The sequence below is a fragment of the Giraffa tippelskirchi genome, chromosome 3, assembly GCF_054371585.1.
Source record: "Giraffa tippelskirchi isolate mGirTip1 chromosome 3, T2T-mGirTip1v1.2.pri, whole genome shotgun sequence".
Classification (NCBI taxonomy): Eukaryota; Metazoa; Chordata; class Mammalia; order Artiodactyla; family Giraffidae; genus Giraffa; species Giraffa tippelskirchi.
The window spans coordinates 164,880,508-164,888,478 of NC_137277.1; positions in this window are offsets into that span (position 1 = coordinate 164,880,508).

A 7,971-nucleotide genomic window follows, 5' to 3' on the forward strand; every position below is an offset into this window, starting at 1 on the left:
TGTTTCTGATGCTAACTTTTGTGTTTAGAGGACTTTATGCTTTTCCCCCTCTTCTAAGTAAATTTTACTTTATGATTGTGGAAGTACATATAAAGAAAAATGGGTAAAATATAAACGCGAAGCTCAATAGATTATTAGAGTGTGAATAACCATGTCAAAGTCTCCAGGCAATAGAACATTGTCAAAAACCCCAGAAACATCTTGTCCCTTCCAGATTACAACTGTGTCTTCTTTCCTTCCTCCCAAAGTTAATCACTCTCTTGACTTTATGGGCACAACGTCCTTCCTTATCTTTGCTGTAATGTAACATAAATAAGTACACATTTCTCAAGAGTAGTGTTTGCAAACACAATTTTAAGGTGTATTAGCTTCCTGTGGTGACTGAAACAAATTACCACAATCTTGATGGCTTAAAACAACAGAAATTTATTCTCTCACAGTTCTAGAGGCCACAAGTAGGAAATCAAGGTGTTGGGAGGACTGAGCTTCCTCCAAAGGCTCTCTGGAGTAACCTTTTTTTCCTTTTATACCTTCTGGGGACCCCCCTGGCATTCCTTGGCTTGTAGAAGCATAACTCCAATGTCTGCCTCTGTCTTCACCTGGACCTTTTCTCTGTGTCTTCCTGTGTTCAAACCTCTCTCTTTTCTTATAAAGACACTACGCATTGGATTGAAGGCCCACCCTAAATCTAGGATAATTTTATCTCAAGATTCTTAACTAATTATATCTGCAAGACCCTATTTCCAAAAGAGGGCATATTCTAAGGTTCCAGGTAGGCATGAATTTGGGTGGAGACACTATGCAACTGACTAAATACAATATGTATTATCTTGTGCTGACTTTTTTTCAACATTATGTTATAAAGAATCATCCACATTGTTGACTATAACTATATTGAGTATAATAAATATACATTGTATTCATTTTCATTGCCTTCCACTATGTGATATCATTACATTGCAATTCAGAGTAGGATGTACTGTGAGGCTAACAAAGCTTCAGCTTTGGGAGTCTTCACCTTCACCGACCCTTTCCAAGGCTCTGGAAGAAGCCCCAGCTATGTGTTCACATGATCAGACCTTTATGTGTGATTTGCAAAAGTAATACATTACATTTTCTCATTCCATTTACATCTTTTTCTTGCCTAATTGCCCAGGATAGAAGCTCCAAAACAATGTTGACTAAAAGTGGGGAGAAAAGACACCCCTGTCTTGTGCCTGATCTTAGGAAGGAAGATTTCAGCCTTTCATCATTGAATATAAAGTTATCTGTGGATTTCTCAAGACACCCTTTATCAGGTTGAGGAAGTTCCCTTCTGCTTCTGGGTGCTGAATGTTTTTATCATGAAAGAATGTTGGATTTTTAGGAAATTCTTTTTCTGCATCTGTTGAGATGATCATGTGGTTTTTGTCCTTAATTCTATTAACATAGTGTTACTTAGATTGCTTTTCATAAGTTGAACCACGCTTGCATTCCTGGGATGAATCTCACTTTGTTATGGTGTATAGTACTTTTACTTGTTGCTGAATTCAGTTTGCTGTTTCGTTAAGAATTTTAGCATCTCATTCATAGGGGATGACTTTCTTCCCTTTTCATGTGGTATCTTTGTCTGACTTTGGTGTTAGGATTACACTGGCAGTGTCTTCTCTTTCACTTTTTATGAGAGTTTGTGAGAATTGGTGTTAACTCTTTCTTAAATGCTCATCCTTGTTCTAATTAAACATTTTCTTTCATACTAAAATTTTATTTGTAATTTTGTGTTATGCTACTTAAAGAAGGTCCTCAAATTTTATATGTTTGAACTCCTACAAAACTAACACCTCTCCTATAATCTGTTGTACTGTTTATGGGCCCTTGAGTTATTCCCAGCTTGGGACTCTCATGAACAGTGCTGCTATGAACATTCTTGCACATGTCTCCTGGTGCCCATGCAAATACATTTACTGAGGGTGTACACCTAGAGTAGAATAGCTGGGTCAGAGAGGACAATGCTGGTGTCCTAAGCTGTTGGGAAGTTACATTCCCACTAACCTTGGACAAGAGTTTCTATTGCTCCACAGCCTCACCAACACTTGGAATTGCCAGATTTAACAATTTCAGTGTATTATAATGAGTGTAGTGGTGTCTAACCTTGGTTTCAGTTTGTGTTAGGTTAAATCAAACGACATTGCCATTTTGTAGGTCAAAATGGTCAAGCACAGTTCATTTCACATTACTTAATCTAATATTTCTCTGATGACTTATGAAGTAGAGCATGTTTTCATGTATTTAATGCCGATTAATGGATTTCCTCTTCTTTTATGAAATGCCTGTTCAAGTAGTTTGCTCATTTTTCTTTTGGATGTCTGATGTTTCCTACCTACTTGTAGGTCTTTATATACTCCGAATATGAGCTCTATGTCAATTATATGTGTTTCAAATATCTGTCTCACTTCACGACTTGTCTTCTAACTCTCTTAATGATGTCTTCATTTTAACGAGGCAAAAGTTGCCAATGTTTTCTTTTTGCTTAGTGTTCTTTGTATCCTGTTTAAACCTTCCCCTAACCAAGGTGGTAAAGATATTCTCCTGAAAGAGGAGAGTGAAAAAGCTGGTTTAAAACTCAACATTCAGAAAACTAAGATCATGGCATCCGTCCCATCACTTCATGGCAAATAGATGGGAAATAATGGAAACAGTGAGAGACTGTTTTCTTGGGCTCCAAAATCACTGCAGATAGTGACTGCAGCCATGAAATTAAAAGACACTTGCTCCTTGGAAGAAAAGCTATGACCAAACTATACAGCACATTAAAAAGCAGAGATGTTACTCTGCCAACATAGGTCCGTCTAGTCAAGGCTATGGTTTTTCCAGTAGTCATGTATGGATGTGAGAGTTGGACTATGAAGAAAGCTGAGCACTGCAGAATTGATGCTTTTGAACTGTGGTGTTGGAGAAGCCTCTTGATAGTCCCTTGGACTACAAGGAGATCCAACCAGTCCATCCTAAAGGAAATCAGTCCTGAATATTCATTGGAAGGGTTGATGTTGAGGCTGAAACTCCAATACTTTGGCCACCTGATGTAAAGAACTGACTCATTAGAAAAGACCCTGATGCTGGGAAATATTGAAGGCAGGAGAAGGGGATGACAGAGGATGAGATGGTTGGATGGCATCACTGAATCAATGGCCGTGAGTTTGAGCAAGCTCCAGGAGTTGGTGATGGACCGGGAAGCCTGGCATGCTGCAGTCCATGGGGTCACAATGAGTCAGACGTGACTGACTGACTGAACTGAACTGAACTGAATGTTTTCTAAAAGTTCTATTATTTTGCCATCTATATTTAGATGTAATGCCTACTTGCAATTGATTTTGTGTATTGTGGGAGATAGGGTTACAATTTAATTTTTCCACATGGACATCCAATTTTCACAGCACAATTTATTGAAAAGACTCATGTGAATTGTCACTTTTATCACAAATCAAATATAAGATATTCAATTATCTCTCTTAGTTTTATTGGTCAGTCTGTCATTGAACCAACAATACACTGTCTTAATTACTACAGCTTTGCAACAAGCTTCAATAACTGGTAAGGCAGCCATCTTCTTCAAAGATGTCTTAGCTGTTTCCATAGTGTGCTTAGTTGCTCAGTTGTGTCCAACTCGTTGTGACTGTTTGGACTGTAGCCCGCCAGGCTCCTCTGTCCATAGGATTTTTCAGGCAAGAATACCAGATTGGATTGCCATTTCCTTCTCCAGGGGATCTTCCCAACCCAGGCATTGAACCTGCGTCTCCTGCATTGCAGGCAGATTCTTTACCGGCTGAGCTGTTGGGAAAGCCCTTGCTGTTTCCATATAGTATATTATATATACTATAGAATCAGCTTGTCAACTCACACAAAAGAACAAGGAAAGCAAGGAGGAGGAGGAGAACCCATGACAGTTTTATTAGGGTTGCCTTGAATCTGTGTATCAATTTGGAAGATAACTGATATTTTTACAAAATTGAGTTCCACATCCACAAATAACACATATCTTCCAAATTGTTTGGACCTACTTTCATTTAATTTTCTCTGTAGAGATCTCACATATTTTTGTGTTTATTCATAGGTTCTTGATTTGTATGCTTTGTAGAAGGAATCCTTTGAAAATTTCATTTTCTAACCATTCATGACTGTTACATAGAAATAGAATTGATTTTGTATATTGAGTGTTCAGCCAGCTATCTTGATAAACCCTTACTAATTCAAATAATAGAGCTTTTGGATTTTTCTATATAACAAATCAAATCGAAAGGAAGTTTACTCCTCCTTTTCCAGCCCTTCTATCTTTTATTACTTTCCTCACTTTATTACCTCACTAGGGATCTACAGTACAGTGTGGAATAGAAATAGAATAGTAGGCTGCTGCTGCTAAGTCACCTCAGTCATGTCTGACTCTTTGTGACCCTATGAATCATAGCCCACCAGGCTCCTCTGTCCATGGGATTCTCCAGGCAAGAATACTGGAATGGGTTGCCATTTCCTCCTCCAGGGGATCTTCCAGACGCAGGGATCTAATCTGCATCTCTTATGTCTCCTGCATTGGCAGCAGATTCTTTACCACTAGCGCCACCTGCACCTGGAAAACCCAGAATAGGAGATTGTCTTATTCTCAATCTCAAAGGAATTCTAATTGAGTTTGGGTTTCCCCAGAAGCAGACCCTAGACAAGAATCTGAGGGCAAGAAGTATACTTGGGAGGTGAAGGAGAACATTGGGAGGGGTGGGAAACAAGGAAGGGAGGCTGGCTGATGAAGGGGTTTGTTATCAGGCTTCATTCTGGAGCTTAATTTTGCTGGAGAGACTGTGGGAGCCAGTATAAACCACACACATCAGAGTTACTTTACCCAGGACATGTGGAGCTGGGTATCCACACACAAAATCTTGCCAGTTCCTGGTTAAACTGCTCTGGGGTAGACTGTATTAGTTCCCTGGCATTTCCAACTGCCATGTGAGTGGAAAACTAGTTAAGCAGCAAAGGAAAGCCTGCAGGTAAAGAAGTACAGATATTGGTGGTTGGAAGCGGGGCCAAATGCATTGAAATGGGAAAAGTGAGACACAGAAGTGGGTTACCCACAGTGTCTTCTACAAAGACCTTCAATTTTTTATTTCATTTTTAAAAAAATGATCTAGGGTTCCAAATGTCCTCTATTTAATTCAACATTTTATTATCACAAGTAACAGTGGCAGTCCCCATAGGATATCAGCAGCTGCCTAAGTCCAAATGTCTCTGTGCATCCCTCAAAAATCATGCAGTTAAACAGAAAGAAGAAAATAAAAATACTCATTACTGGGGAATTCCCTGGTGGCCCAGTGGTTAAGGATCCACCTTCCAATGCAGAGGACACAGGTTCAATCTCTGGTTAGGGAACTAAGAGTCCACAGGCCAAGCAGCCAAAGGGAAAAAACAAAAATACCAAAAAACAAGTCATTACTCTGGCTTACAGCCTAATTAGGAGACAGAAAGTACTACAAACTTGGGTGGTAAAGTGCTGCCACCTGGTCTCTGCTGTTCTGAAATCCCATTATCACATCAACACTAGGGAGTGATCCCTCTCATCAACACTGCCTGCAAAGGACAGCCTACCACTGCCTGTCTCATCCAGGGAGAGGCTTGGTAATTGTGATACAACAGCAGGCAGGGCTTATCACCAACACTTAAGCACTAACAAATATAAACAACTGCTGGTACTTAGAAAAAAATCCACTCTATTGGGAAACTACTGGCTAACTTAAGAGAAAAAAAGGAGAATGAACAAACACAAGAAAAAGAAGGAAGAGGAAGAAGAAAGGGAGAAAAAAAGGAGAGGGGGGAGAGAGAAGAGAGCAATTAAAGGGGAAATGATTAACCAGAGGGTGGGGGGAAATAGTAATGAGATTGCTTTAAACTGGGCAAATAAATGTGAACACTTAGATAACATGACTAACTTCTAAAAACATAAAATTTACAAAAACTAGTGCATAAATAAATAAGACCAAAAAAACATCACAAAAATTTTTATCAAGCAAGAGTAACATTAATAGCTAAACCTAACACACCAACAAACCCTGCAAATCAACCTTATTTATGAATATACATGCTGAAATCCCAAATAAAGTGTTGTCAAATATAATTAATGATCCCTTAAAAAAGAATATGACATGACCAAGTGGGACTTGTTCTGGGAATATAAGTATGGCTTGATATCAGGAAAATCCATCAGCATAATTCTCTACATTGTTCTAAGAAGAAACTATCAGATGATTATACACCAGACATAAAAAGCATGTACTGCATGATTCCTTTTATGAAAAATTCCAAAAAATGCAAACCAACCTATAGTGACAGAAAGCAGATCACTGGTCACTTGGGGCCCAGCGATGAAGAGTAAATGATTGCACAATGGGTAGAAGAAACTTTTTGGGGGAGTGATGGAAATGTTCTGTATCTTGACTGTGGAGATGTTTTCCTAGGTGTATATATCTGTGAAAATTCATTGAATTGTATAGTTTTCAAAAAAATTGTATACTTTAAATGGGTAGTTTCTTGTGTGTAAATTATACCACAATAAAGTTGAAAAATATTTTAAAAATCAATAGCTTCTACTAGCTACACACTGGGTGACAATATCTTTGATGCACAAACCCAACAAAGGACTTGGATTCTATATAGGAACATACAAACATTCAAAATTTAAGTTCTGAGTGTACATCTGTATATTCAATATATGAATCAATAAGAATAGGACAAACAAGTCAATGTAAATGGCCAAAATATTTGAACAGCAACTTCACATGAGGTTATCCAAATGGCCAGTGAAAACGTGCTCAATATTACTTACCAGGAAAATGCAAACTAAAATCCAATCAGTTACCACTACACACTTAACAGAATGGCTAAAATTAAAGAGACTGACATTATCAAGTGCTGGTGAGGGTGTACAGCAACGAACTTTCCTGGCGGGTGTGTAAAATGGCATAGCCGCTTTGTAAGACAGTTCAGAAGTTTCTTATAAAACAAGCATACACTTATCCTATAACCTGTAATTCTATTCCTAGGTATATATCCAAGAGTAATGAGTATTTGTCCACAAACATACTTGCATAAGAATGTTTGCAAGAGCTTTCTTCATCATAGCCAAACACTGGAAGCAACTCAAATACCATCAATAGGAAAATGAAGAAAGAAACCATGGTATATGGTATATTTTGCTGAATGTTGTGTATTATTTTATTATTCAGCAAAATATGGTATATATAAAATATTCAGCAAAAAAAGGACTACTTCTACATGCAATCACATAGATAAATCTCAAGAATATTATGTTAATAAAAATCTTATTAATCAAAAGCCCAAATTGTTAATCAAAAGCAACAAGTTAAAAAAGAAATCTGAGAATTTGGACAAAAGAGTATGGTTTCATGTATGAAAATTGTGGAATTCAAAAACCGACAAACCCATAGGGTTTTGTCAACCTTCTGTATCCTTTTGTTTTAGCTGTGTCTCTTGTAAACAGCTATAATTTTTTGAGTCTGACAATCTTTGTATTTTGACTAAAATAGTCTACTTGTCTTTTTAAATAAGAACTTTGAGATATGATACAATTAGTCAATTTATTAATGTTTTAAGTAGAGATACTGGGTTTCAGTCTACCATCTTAAATGCTTTCTACTGCTTTTTTCATTTCTCCTTTTGAATTTTAAAAAATTTTCCCCACACTTTTAGTATAAAAATGTTCAAACATACAAAATTTGAAAAAAAAAATAGTACAATGAACACTCAAGTCTCTCCACTTAAGAGTCAATGCTTTTTAACTTAGAGCCAACCTATTTTACTATTTGATAGCACACACACACACATACATAATATGGTTTTGCTGAACCATTTGAAGCGAAGTTGCAGAATAGACTGATTATTTTTTATTATCCTATTTTCCTCACTCAATTAGTTTGAAGTTGCATTTGTTTCCTC